At 44.8% G+C, this 13,692-nt stretch overlaps 1 protein-coding gene across 1 annotated transcript in view; it reads right to left on the bottom strand.

The window, feature by feature from the left end:
• LOC144609194 (histone H2AX-like) overlaps window positions 1-13,692 on the bottom strand; it is a 40,702-nt gene that overhangs the window by 17,202 nt on the left and 9,808 nt on the right. The window lies entirely within an intron of this gene.

The raw sequence follows: 13,692 nt of genomic DNA, 5'->3' as shown, positions 1-13,692 counted from the left end.
GAAGCTATGTCCCCTTGTTGGAATATTCCCCACTCTCAAAGGGAAAAGCCTACCCACGTCAACTCTGTCCGTCCCTCTCAAAATTTTAAAAACCTCTATCAAGTCCCCCCTCAACCTTCTACGCTCCAAAGAATAAAGACCCAACCTGTTCAACCTCTCTCTGTAGCCTAAGTGCTGAAACCCAGGCAACATTCTAGTAAATCTCCTCTGTACCCTCTCCATTTTGTCGACATCCTTCCTATAATTTGGCGACCAGAACTGCACACCATACTCCAGATTCGGCCTCACCAATGCCCTGTACAATTTCAACATTACATCCCAACTTCTATACTCGATGCTCTGATTTATAAAGGCAAGCATACCAAACGCCTTCTTCACCACCCTATCCACATGAGATTCCACTTTCAGGGAACAATGCACAGTTATTCCCAGATCCCTCTGTTCCACTGCATTCCTCAATTCCCTACCATTTACCCTGTACGTCCTATTTTGATTTGTCCTACCAAAATGCAGCACCTCACACTTATCAGCATTAAACTCCATCTGCCATCTTTCAGCCCACCCTTCCAAAAGGCCCAAGTCTCTCTGTAGACTTTGAAAATCTACCTCACTATCAACTACTCCACCTATCTTAGTATCATCTGCATATTTACTAATCCAATTTGCCACACCATCATCCAGATCATTAATGTAAATGACAAACAACAGTGGACCCAACACAGATCCTTGGGGCACTCCACTAGACACTGGCCTCCAACCTGACATACAATTGTCAACCGTTACCCTCTGGTATCTCCCATTCAGCCATTGTTGAATCCATCTTGCAACCTCACTATTAATACCCAACGATTTAACCTTCTTAATCAACCTTCCATGTGGAACCTTGTCAAATGCCTTACTGAAGTCCATATAGACAACATCCACAGCCTTGCCCTTATCAATTTCCCTGGTAACCTCTTCAAAAAATTCAAGAAGATTAGTCAAACATGACCTTCCAGGCACAAATCCATGTTGACTGTTTCTAATCAGGCCTTGATTATCCAAATAATTATATATATTGTCCCTAAGTATCTTTTCCATTAATTTTCCCACCACAGACGTCAAACTAATAGGTCTATAATTGCTAGGTTTACTTTTAGAACCTTTTTTAAACAAAGGCACAACATGCGCAATGCGCCAATCTTCCGGCACCATCCCTGTTTCTAATGACGTTTGAAATATTTCCGTCATAGCCCCTGCTATTTCTGCACTAACTTCCCTCAATGTCCTAGGGAATATCCTATCAGGACCTGGAGACTTATCCACTTTTATATTCTTCAAAAGTGTCCGTACCTCCTCTTCTTTAATCCTCCTAATTTCCATCACTACTCTACTTGTTTCGCTTACCTCACATAATTCAATATCCTTCTCCTCGGTAAATACCGAAGAAAAGAAATTGTTTAATATCTCCCCCATTTCTTCCGGCTCAGCACATAGCTGTCCACTCTGACTCTCTAATGGACCAATTTTACCCCTCACTATCCTTTTGCTATTGACATATCTGTAGAACCCCTTGGGGTTTACTTTTACATTACTTGCCAAAGCAGCCTCATATCTTTTTTTCGCTTTTCTAATTTCCTTTTTAAGATTCCTTTTACATTCTTTATATTCCTCAAGAACCTCATTTACTCCCTGCCGCTTATATTTATTGTATATCTCCCTCTTTTTCCGAACCAAGTGTCCAATTTCCCTGGAAAACCACGGCTCTTTCAAATTATTATTCTTTCCTTTCCACCGAACAGGGACATAAAGACTCTGTACTCTCAAAATTTCACCTTTAAATATCCTCCATTTCTCTATTATATCCTTTTCATAAAACAACAATTTCCATTTCACTCCTTTTAAATCCTTTCTCATCTCCTCAAAATTAGCCTTTCTCCAATCCAAAATCTCAACCCTTGGTCCAGATTTGACCTTCTCCATAATGATATTGAAACTAATGGCATTATGATCACTAGACCCAAAGTGCTCCTCAACACATACCTCCGTCACCTGACCCATCTCATTTCCTAACATGAGGTCCAACACTGCCCCTTCTCTGGTAGGCACCTCTACGTATTGCTGCAAAAAACTATCCTGCACACATTTTACAAACTCCAAACCATCCAGCCCTTTAACAGAATGTGATTCCCAGTCTATATACGGAAAATTGAAATCACCCACAATCACCACTCTGTGCTTACTACTAATATCTGCTATCTCCTTACATATTTGCTCTTCCAATTCTCGTTCCCTATTTGGCGGTCTATAATACACCCCTATAAGTGTTGCTAAACCTTTCTCATTTCTGAGTTCCACCCAAACAGCCTCCTTAATCGAGCCTTCTAGTCTGTCCTGCCAAAGCACTGCTGTGATATCCTCCCTGACAAGCAATGCAACACCCCCACCTCTTGCCCCTCCGATTCTATCACATCTGAAACAATGAAATCCTGGAATATTTAATTGCCAATCGCAACCCTCCTGCAACCATGTTTCACTGATCGCCACAACATCATACTTCCAGATGTCAATCCAGGCTCTAAGCTCATCCACCTTTCTTACAATGCTCCTAGCATTAAAATATACACATTTAAGGGACCCATCATTTCTTATTCTCAGTTTATTTCTTTTCCCTTCTTTCTCTCCTACATATTGGGTCTGAGTGTTTCCCTTTTCTGCCTCCTGCCTCACACACTGCCTATTAGCTATCTGTGTTTGAGTCCCTCCCCCCAACCGTACTAGTTTAAAGTCTCCACAGTTATTTTAGCAAATCTCCCCGCCAGGATATTGGTTCCCCTCGGGTTCAGATGCAACCCGTCCTTTTTGTACAGGTCATACTTCCCCCAGAAGAGGTCCCAATGATCCAGAAACTTGAAACCCTGCTCCCTGCACCAGTTCCTCAGCCACGTATTTATCCTCCACCTCACTCCATTCCTATTCTCACTATCGCGTGGCACAGGCAGTAAGCCTGAGATTATTACTTTGGAAGTCCTTTTTTTTAACTCTCTTCCTAGCCCCCTGAATTCTCCTTTCAGGACCTCTTCCCTTATCCTACCTATATTGTTGGTACCTATATGTACCACGACCTCTGGCTCCTCTCCCTCCCCTTTCAGGATATCCTGGACACGCTCAGACACATCCCGGACACCGGCACCAGGGAGGCAAACCACCATCCGGGTCTCCCGACTGCGTCCACAGAAACGCCTATCTGACCCCCTCACTATAGAGTCCCCTATTACTACTGCTCTCCTCTTCCTTTCCCTACCCTTCTGAGCAACAGGGCCGGACTCCTTGCCAGAGGCCCGGGCACCGTCGTTGCCCCCAGGTAGGCTGTCCCCCCCAACAGTACTTAAACAGGAGTACTTATTTCCAAGGGGTACAGCCACTGGGGTACTCCCTAGTCCCTGCCTCTGTTCCTTGCCCCCCCTAACAGTGACCCACTTGTCTACCTCCCGTGGTCTAGGAGTGACCACCTCCCTGTAACTCCTATCTATAACCTCCTCACTCTCCCTGATCAGACGGAGGTCATCAATCTGCCGCTCCAGGTTCCTAATACGGTCCCTTAGGAGCCCCATCTCGTCACACCTGGCGCAGATGTGGATGTCTGGAAGACTATCAGACTCCCAGATTCCCCACATCTGACACCCAGAACAAAAAACTGCCCTGGCAGTCATACTCTCCAAACAAAGCCCCGCGCTCGGTTACTAAACCTACCGCCCGGCCGCTACTCCAACCGCTCCAACCGCCCACCCAAAAGAACTGAGTGATCTCCTGGGAGAGGCGAAAAACCGGATAAAAAACCCAGGCCAATTTGGGAAAAAATCCGGGAAATTCCTCTCCGACCCCAAGCTAGGCGATCGAAACTAGTCCGGGAGATCACACAGGTCTTACTCCTTATTATCCCCACACAATCCCCACACAATCCCCACACACTACTTCCCAAGCAACACAGCTTGGTGCTGCTTGCTGCTGCTTGCTACTGCTGCTGCTTGCTGCTGCTGCTACTGCTGATTGCTGCTGCTGCTGCTGCTACTGCTGATTGCTGCTGCTGCTACTGGTGATTGCTGCTGCTGCTACTGCTGATTGCTGCTGCTACTGCAACAAATCTGAAATCATCATCATTGGCCTTCTCCCTATAACGTCCTGTGGATACCGCTCTAGTTAACTGGGGATCACTCTGGTTAGCTAGGGGTCTGGATAGGCAGGATAAAACGTCCTGTGGATACCGCTCTAGTTAACCGGGGATTACTCTGGTCGGCTAGGGGTCTGTTCGGGCAGGATCAAAAATTGGAATAATTGGATAACATAAAAAATAAAAAATTGCAAAATATTAAAGGAATTATAGTTGAACTGTAAAAAATAAAAATTGCAAAATATTAAAGGAATATAGTAGATCTGTGGAAAATAGAAATAGCGTAGTAGGTAGCATAGTGACTATAGAGACGAACGGAGTGAGAACAAGAACTGCATTTAAACTGACTGACCAAGTGCACTAAAATAAGACTAGTACAATGAATAAAATAACTGCAGTTGAAATACTAAGTAAGAAATTCCCCATATCCAAAAAGGATATTAAAAAACACTAAAAAATGGGAAAAAAGGACGGGAAAATTAGTCACAAAATGGCCCAGGGAAGGCACATTTGATATAAATATGTGTGACGAAATGGAAGTGCTGATTAAGAACTATAAGCCTAAGGATAAATCAGAAATCCGAGTAACAAAAAAGGAAAAAGAACTAGGCGTGCTTAAATTGTTTAGAATAGAAGGAGAAAGGCTGAGGAAAGCATACCAGGAAAAGAATACCACCCCAAACAAGAGTGAAAAACCCGAAAAACAGCATGAAAGTCAGGAGCTTCAGGGGGAAAAATCAACTCTGTACCCCAGCCTAAGGGACCCTGGGTATCTTTCCTCCCTATTCCAGCCAGTACGGAATAAAGCAATGCCCGTTGGTGAAAGGGATAGTGGAGATAGAGGGAGAGGTCGAAGTTTGGAGGAATGGGCAAGACATAAAGGAATATAGACAAAGAAGGGGGCAGCGAGAAAAGGAAAGGATAAGGCAAGAAGAACAGGAACTAGAAGGAGACATTAAAAGATTGCAGGTCCTCAGGGATCTCAGGTACAGAAAGATTTGTGAGATCCGTCAGGCAGCAAATGAGGAGTATGAGGGAGACCGCAACGCAGAAACACAGGCGAGTAATCAACAGGCATTAATCAACAGGCATTAATCAACAGGGCAAAACTGTGAGAATGAAGCAGAATTAGAAAGTGATGGGGAAAGAACAAGGGAGCGTAGAAGAGAAATAGAGGCATCCATGAAGCACTTAGAGATGGAGATGAGGGAGTTGGAAAAAACTATAGAAAGAGAAAGAAAGGAAAGCCAGGGGTATGCCCAGGAAAGAATGAGGTGGGAAAGTATACAGATAGAGCCACAACAAGAGATGGTGAACGAGAGACAGGAGCTGAGGGATGGAATGATGCCGTTACTTTTGAAAAAGGCAGGACAAACCCAGTATATTCCTTGGGCGACCCGAGACCTAGAAGGGCTGAAAAACACCTTGCCCAGCATATATAACGGGGCAGGAAAATGGATTAGGGCCTTTGAGGAGGAGACTACAGGATGATTATTGGCTATGGGAGATTTGAAGGCACTACTGGTGAAGGTAATAGGAACCACGAAGTTAGCAGAACTATGTGAAATGGCTGGGATAAAAAACGCAGCAAATAACCCGATGATTGATGGCACGCCATTTGATCGAGTCAGGCAGAGGGTATGGCAGGCCCTCAGAGACTGTTACCCGCTCAAAGTGAACCTAAAGACATTGAAAGGAGAACCGCTGGGGGACACGGAGAACCCAGCGGCTTATCTGGAGGATCAACTGAAAAAGTGGAGACTTGAAACCGAACAAAACATAGACGGTAACGAGTTGATGACCGCTTTGTTTCGGACCGCTATAGTGGACGCCATGTCTCCTCGAGTTAAGTCCAGACTGGAGGAGGTGGTGGAATTGTCAACCATATCCCACTCCCAGTTCAGGGACCACCTGGTTCATGCAGTCGACAAATGTAAGGAGAGACAAAAAATGGAGAACCAACAAGAAGAGGTGCAGAGAAAGTTGATGCAAATGCAACTAGAAGAACTAAAAAAGAAAGAGCGTGAAAAAGGAAAGAAAATGCTGGCAGTAACAGCAGACCTGGCTGAAACAGCAGAAGTGAACGATACACTGATGCAGAGTGAGTCCTATGACAGAGCCAGGCAGAGGCCAGAGAATCCCATGCCAATAATAAATGTCTTTGGGGGAGCTTCTCCTCAAATGTCCTATCAGGGGCAAAACAGATCAGGGAATCAGCCCCGACAGGATTGGGGCCCTCAAGGGGGAACACAAGGAAGGGGAAGAGGAAGGCCAGTAGGCAGACAGGTAGTTGATAGAATATGTTGGGGATGCAATCAGGTAGGGCACCTGAGGAGGAACTGCCCACACTGTCCGTGGCCTGGCCCGTACCAACAGGGACCCACAGGGGATGAGCCCCAACCGGCTCGGCCGGAGGCCCGACTGGACTTGTGAATCCCTATGCTAGATACTAGGGGTGCCCAGAGAACCCGGATGGGAAGGGACTTTACCCAATGATAACACAGGAGGCAGAAGAAGAACCCATGGTTCAGGTAATTTTGGGGGGACGAGTAACACCTATGATGATAGACACTGGCGCTACATATACTTGTGTGCAGCCGCAGTATGCCTCCCACCTTCCCATGTCAGGAAAATTTATTAAAACTGTAGGGTTCTCGGGAAAAACACAGTTAACACGATGCACAACCCCCGTAAGTTTAAAAATGAGTAATAGGGAAATAATATTACCGATATTGGTATCTAAAGGAACCCCCATTAATCTGCTAGGTAGGGATACCTTGTTGAAGCTGGAATTAAAGTTAGAATGTACCAGAAATGGCCTGAACGTGGAGAAATTAAATACCCAGCTGTTTATGGGGGAAGCTAGGAAAGCTAATGTAATTTGGATAGGAAATATAGAAGATCAAATTTGGAATACGTGGAACAGATGGAAAGAGGGAGTAATGATCATATTACCCGAAGCAACCCCACCCAAAACTGAACTACATTGTACAATACGTTTTGACGAAACCCAGGACATAGGGCAGGAAAGGTTGTGGCGCCTGGGAACATGCGGTCAGCATCACTTAAGGGCAGAAGCTATAATAGTTGGAAAACAAGGGGCAGCCTTACAGATCAAATGGAAAACCTTTTTTGACAAATGGTATGGGGTGCCGGGTGCTGCACCCCATATGACATTACTAGTAAATAAGGGATATCAGTCCAGGGACTTGGGGCTCATGATGAAGCAAGTAAACACTATTGTTAACTGGAAAAGAATTACACCGAAGGTATGGAAATCTGAGGACGATAATTATGTCAAGATAGTGGTGAGCATAGATATGGTGGGAACGACAAAAGAGGTTGAAATTTGTCCCCAGCAACATCTATGTTTATTACAGAAGGGAGAAGGTCAGACAAAGGAAGACATGTTAACCAGGCTGCCACTTGGCCTGTGGTCACATCATGATACAGATGTTGGAAAAGTGAAATCCGCAAACCCGGTAGAAATAGAACTGAAGCAGGGGGCAATTTTGCCAAGGAAACCACAATACCCCTTAAAGCCAGAAGCAGAGGAAGGCATAGCAGTAACTATACAGGGTTTGTTGGAGGCGGGAGTACTCGTCAAGACAAAAAGTCCTTGTAACATCCCGCTGTTGCCAGTTTTAAAAGCAGACAAGTCAAGGTGGAGATTAGTACATGATTTGCGAGTAGTCAACGAGGTGGTGGAAGATTGGCCAGCAGTGGTTCCAAACCCACACACACTGCTGACTAACATTCCACCGGAGGCAGTGTACTTTTCAGTGATTGATCTCTGCTCAGTATTCTTTAGCGTACCGTTAGCGGAAAAATGCCAGTTTTTGTTTGCATTTACTTACAGGAGCATTCAATATACTTATACTAGGATGCCGCATGTTTTCGCCTCATGTTTTCAATCAGGTACTGAAGGCAGATTTGGAAGGTATATCCCTACATAGTACGTTAATACAGTATGTGGATGATTTGTTGGTCTGCTCTGAAAGTGAGGAGCAATGTGAGCAAGACACCCTGACTCTTTTGGAAAGGCTGGCGCACAGAGGCCATAAAGTGTCCAGGAAGAAGTTGCAGTTTTGTAAGCAACAGGTGGAATATTTAGGACGGTTGATCTCCAAGGGAGTAAAGGCTATAGCACCAGATCAAATTGAGGCAATAATTAAAGCTCCCAAGCCTCAGACAGTAAAGCAAATGATGACATTTTTGGGAATGTCTGGATATAGCTCAGACTGGATTGGAGAATATGCTGAAATTGTGATGCCATTGAGAAAAATACTGAAGGAAGCGGGACACACAACTTTGAGAAATGTTTTACAATGGAATGAGGAGGCGGAGACAGCTTTTAACACCATTAAGCGAGAGTTACAGTCAGCCCCAGCCCTGGCCCTGCCAAATTATGAGAGGGTCTTTCACTTGTATGTTTCCAACAGGCAGGAGGGCTACGCTGCAGCAGTACTGATGCAGGAAACAGGCATAGGTAAAGCTAAGCAGCCTGTAGTATACTACAGTACAAAATTAGATGAGGTGGCGCAGGGTTACCCACCCTGCTATCAGGGACTGGCTGTGTTGCACTATGCGTACAACAAAGCCTCATCTATAACCATGGGCTATCCTGTAACTATATATACACACCATAAAGTAGTAGAGCTGTTGGAGAAGAGGAAGTTTGTATTAACACCAGCCAGAATAATAGCATTTCAAATGCTGTTGACATTCCCAGACATTACAATACAAAGATGCACCACAAGTAACATAGCTGATTATGTTCCACTTAACTATGAGGGGGAACCCCATGATTGCGTTGGGGAAACGATGGTTTTTTCTAAATTAAGGACGGACAAGAAAGTTTTGTTTGTGGATGGTTCATGCTATAGGGATTATGATGGCAATCATGCAGGATTTGCAGTAGTGCAGCAGGACCAATCAGGTTTTCAAACAATCAGATTAGAAGCTTGCCCACAACCTTGTTCAGCCCAGTTAGCAGAGATTAAGGCTTTAACAACAGCGTGTGAAATGATGGAGGGTGAGAAAGCTGACATTTACACAGATTCAGCATATGCACATGGGGTCTGTCACCTGTTTGGGGCAGTATGGAAGCAGCGTGGCTTCAAGAAAAGCAATGGGGACCCCATACAGCATTTTCAGCAAATTTCAGACCTAATAAAGGCAATGACTAAATCTAAGGCACTAGCTATCGTTAAATGCCAGGCACATAAAAAGGGAAACGACATGATCACAAAGGGCAATCATGCCGCAGACGAAGCAGCCAGAAAAGCGTCTGGATGCCAATCAGCCATTATTGCCCCGCAGGTAGATTTGAACCTGCAAACCACACAGGAGGATATAGTTGCGATGCAAGGTAGGGCTACTTTAGCTGAACAAACAATGTGGAGACAGAGGGGAGCCAAACAGAATGTAGAGGGCCTGTGGACTACGGAAGAAGGTTTGCTGGTAGCACCTACACCTCTGCTGACCATTCTCAAATCAGAAGCGCATGGGCTAGACCACTGTGCAAGGGGGGAAGTGTTAAGGAAGATAAAGAGAGATGGATTTTGGTCACCCTATCTACAGGCTTCAGTAGATTACATTTTGTCACAATGTGAGATATGTGCTCAAAACAATGTTAGAAAGGGAATAACAACACCTATAGGACATATACCTGTGCCCGAAGGACCATTTAGGCACCTGGTTATTGACTATGTGGACATGCTGAAAAAAGTAAGAGGGAAAAGGTATATGCTGGTAGTAATTGATAGATTTTGCAGATGGGTGGAGGCAGTACCATCTAAGGATTTAGGTGTAGGAACTGTAGTCAAGTTTCTGACAAATGAGGTCATCCCACGATTCGGTATACCAACCGAAATCAGTTCCGACAATGGAGCGGCTTTTATTCAAAAAACAGTTAAGTTGGTGCTGCAAGCCCTGAGAGTGAAACAAAGATTTGGGTGTGTATACCACCCTCAATCTCAGGGCATGGTAGAAAGAGTTAATGGAACATTGAAGGCTAAATTGAACAAGATTTGCGCAACTACAAAGTTAAATTGGATTGATGCCCTGCCATTGGCATTAATGAGCTGTTGCATGCAAACTAATCGAATAACTCATTTAACACCACATGAGATGCTCACTGGCAGACCCATGCCGATGCCCAAATGGAGAGGTCCTTACAAGGGACCAAGTTTGGAGCAATTAGAGGTAGAACTTAAACAATACATGCAACAGTTAACTATGATACACAAGTCTATTTACACACAGGAAAAGCAAAAGGAGCCAGAGGCGGACCAGGGAGAAGGACCTATTAAACCCAGAAATCAGGTCTATGTGCGAGCCTTTCGACAAAGGTGGAATGAGCCGAGAAGGGAAGGACCGTTCATAGTAACCAAGGCCTCACCGACTGCTGTTCAGCTAGAGGGCCGGTTTGGTACCATCTCAATCATTGTATAAGGACTGTCCCACAGGCACAACCTGTGAATGACCTCGAGGTAAACGGGAAAGAGAACGAAAATACAGGAGAAGAGGTAAGCGAGCGTGAGAACGAAAATACAGGAGAAAAGGTAAGCGAGCGTGAGAACGAAAACGCAGGGGAAGGATCAAGCATTGACCAGATCATAAAGGAAGTCTTTGGGGACATTAGTGACTCTGAGGTTGTTGACGATGAGGTTGTGGGCGTCTGTCCTCCTCGCGACAATGTGGACAGGGGCGACGGGGTGGGGGGCAATAGTGCCTCTCCCGAATCAGACCGTGCCTCTCCCGAATCAGATCTGGGAGCCCTCGATTTCACAGCTTTGGACTGGGTGGAACCAGACTGGTCCTAATACTACCCTGCTAGAGTTAGGGGAACAGAGGCGGGTTCGAAGGAACATTGAGGATAGGGATGACGATGACTCACATAACTTAGTTGCATGGCGCACAGCGACCACTAATGATTGGTATAAGTGGGCACAGTATACGGCACACACTATGCAACAATCACAATGCATCGTGTGCGCCAAAGCCAAGGAACAAATACTGGCTATACCAGACCCTCACAACTTTACGCATTGTACAAGATTAGACGACCCTTCAACGGACATAGAACGGTGGTATGTTGATTATTACTGCCCAATCGAGTGTCTAAACGAAGCAGGATCCTCCCACGTGATGCCCTCAGAGTACTGTGATGTATGGAACTTTACACAGGTCAGAAAACCCTACCCCATGCCACCGCAAGGGGTTAAGGTAAATGAAACGGAACAATTTGAGTGTTAAATGGCAGACGTCGGGTAGGGAGATTCCCAGGCAATTGTAAAAAGATCTGGATATGCAACCAGGCAAATCCGAGTCAGCTTCCTATAGGGGTGCCCATGCACACTAGTGTTGCCCTACTGCCAAGATGTGACGCTATTTTGAGAGCAGATATAGCCATAGCAGATAGATTTTGGATGTGCGGAGGTGGCCCCAAGAATGTACTTCCACGTAACTGGACTGGGCTATGTGCAAGGGTAATGTTAGTCCAATCGGTCCTCGTGATCAGCCCACAGGAGGCATCACAAGAGGTATTTGAGAACACTCGGCAGAAGAGAGCGTTTGACCAAATGCCCAAGGGCGTCTACCTGGATGCGATAGGGCAACCAAGAGGAATCCCAAATGAATTCAAAGCTAGGAATGAGATTACTGCTGGGTTCGAATCAATATTTTTTTGGATCACACCTGCAAAAAACACAGAATGGATCAACTACATTTATTACAATCAGCAAAGGTTTATTAATTATACTGAGGATGCACTGACAGCCTTAGGGGAACAGCTTGATGCCACTAGCAAAATGGCATGGCAAAACAGGCAGGCCCTGGATTGGTTACTGGCTGAGAAAGGGGGGGTCTGTGTCCTTTTTGGGGAACACTGTTGTACGTTTATACCCAATAACACCAGTCCGGATGGGCTTTTCACTAAAGCAATGGATAAATTGAGAAATCTGAGGAAAGAGGTTAAACAGAATGCAGGTTACGGACACCAACTCTTTGGCTGGCTAGAAAACATTCTAGGCGGATGGGGAGCATGGTTGGTTAAAGTCGGGGTGACTATCGGAATCACCCTGCTTATAATTGCTATTGTATTGTGTTGTGTTTTTCCATGTATTAAATCTCTTCCAGTGAAAGCTACTGCAAATCAGCTACCGTTGCTCCAGGATACGGGCAAATTTCACCTCCAAGAGAAACAGATCCCTCCGATAGAATACTATACTGTTGAGCAATTTACTCTGGAAGATTACTAAGGGAAGCTGGGTCTTTTTTCCTACCCTAGACATATGGGGGTAGGTTTTTGGCTGAGTGACCCAGGATGTTAGCATGATTGGAAGAAGAACACTGACAAACTGCACATTCTTTATAAAATCCTAAGTTGGGGGGCTAATGGTTGAGAGTGGATTTATGATTTGAGTTAACATGTGCGTTTTTTGGTTTTCTTTTTCTGTGAGACCGTGTAGGTCTCACAGGGGGGAGTATGGGAGATAATACGATATTATTTTATGCATGATATTATTTTATACATTAGACATTGTTACGGTATTATTTTACACATTGTTGTTTAAGGTTTGTAACTACTTAGGCATTAGGCGCCTCTCTGTGACTAATTAAGGCGCTCTAGACATTCTTTTCCCTTGACACGTCTCTGTAACATAACACTCCTTTGCTTTAGCTTGTACCCTTGCTTTAGCCTAGATGATAAGGGTAGCAGAATCCGAAGAGATGCAGACATTCATCAATGAATGGGATTTAATGGTGGCAAGAGAAGAGATAAGGAAAAACATAGGCCTTGGGGTGATGGATGGATGTGAGGGATGGACTAGCAGGAAATAAGGGAGGCGAAATATGAAGGGATGTGAACATTGAGATAAGGATATATTACTAAATGGGATTTAATGGTGGCGGGACAAACAGGTACTACAAAGAAATGAAGGACTGAAGAAAGGAGTGTGGGTATGAGGTAATGCAAAGGAGATAAGGTTTAGAATAATCCTATAAAAATAGGCTGCCCGGTGTACTAAGTGGGCAGTCAGATGGTTGACATCCTGATTGTTCCAGCCGTTGTTTGCAAATAAAGGCTTTTAACTTCTTGAAGAATTCTCCGTGTCATCTGCTTCATTTCGAACACCGGTAACCACGACAGGACCAGAACTGTACCCAGTACTCCAGGTGTGGCCTCACCTACTCCCTGTACAACTGTAACAACACTTTCCTCTTTCTAAACGCCAACCCTCTTGCAGTAAATGCCAACATGCCATTTCCCTCCCTCACCTCTTGTGGCACCTGCCCTGCTGATCTTTTGTGATTTGTGTACAAGAAAACCTCGATCCCTTTATGCTTCACTCAGCTACAATTTATCTCCTTTTATATCAGTCTGTCATTTGATTTCTCTTACTGAAGTGTATGACCTCGCACTTCCCCACATTAGGCTCCATTTACCCAAGATTACTCCCACTCGCCCAACCTCTCTGTATCCTGTTGCAAAGTCCAAATATCCTCATCACAACATGCCCTTTCACCCGTTTTTG

This window comes from Rhinoraja longicauda, chromosome 34, assembly GCF_053455715.1.
Source record: "Rhinoraja longicauda isolate Sanriku21f chromosome 34, sRhiLon1.1, whole genome shotgun sequence".
Taxonomy (NCBI): domain Eukaryota; kingdom Metazoa; phylum Chordata; class Chondrichthyes; order Rajiformes; family Arhynchobatidae; genus Rhinoraja; species Rhinoraja longicauda.
Note: the sequence above shows the minus strand (reverse complement) of the source record. Positions and strands in the feature narration are given on the sequence as shown.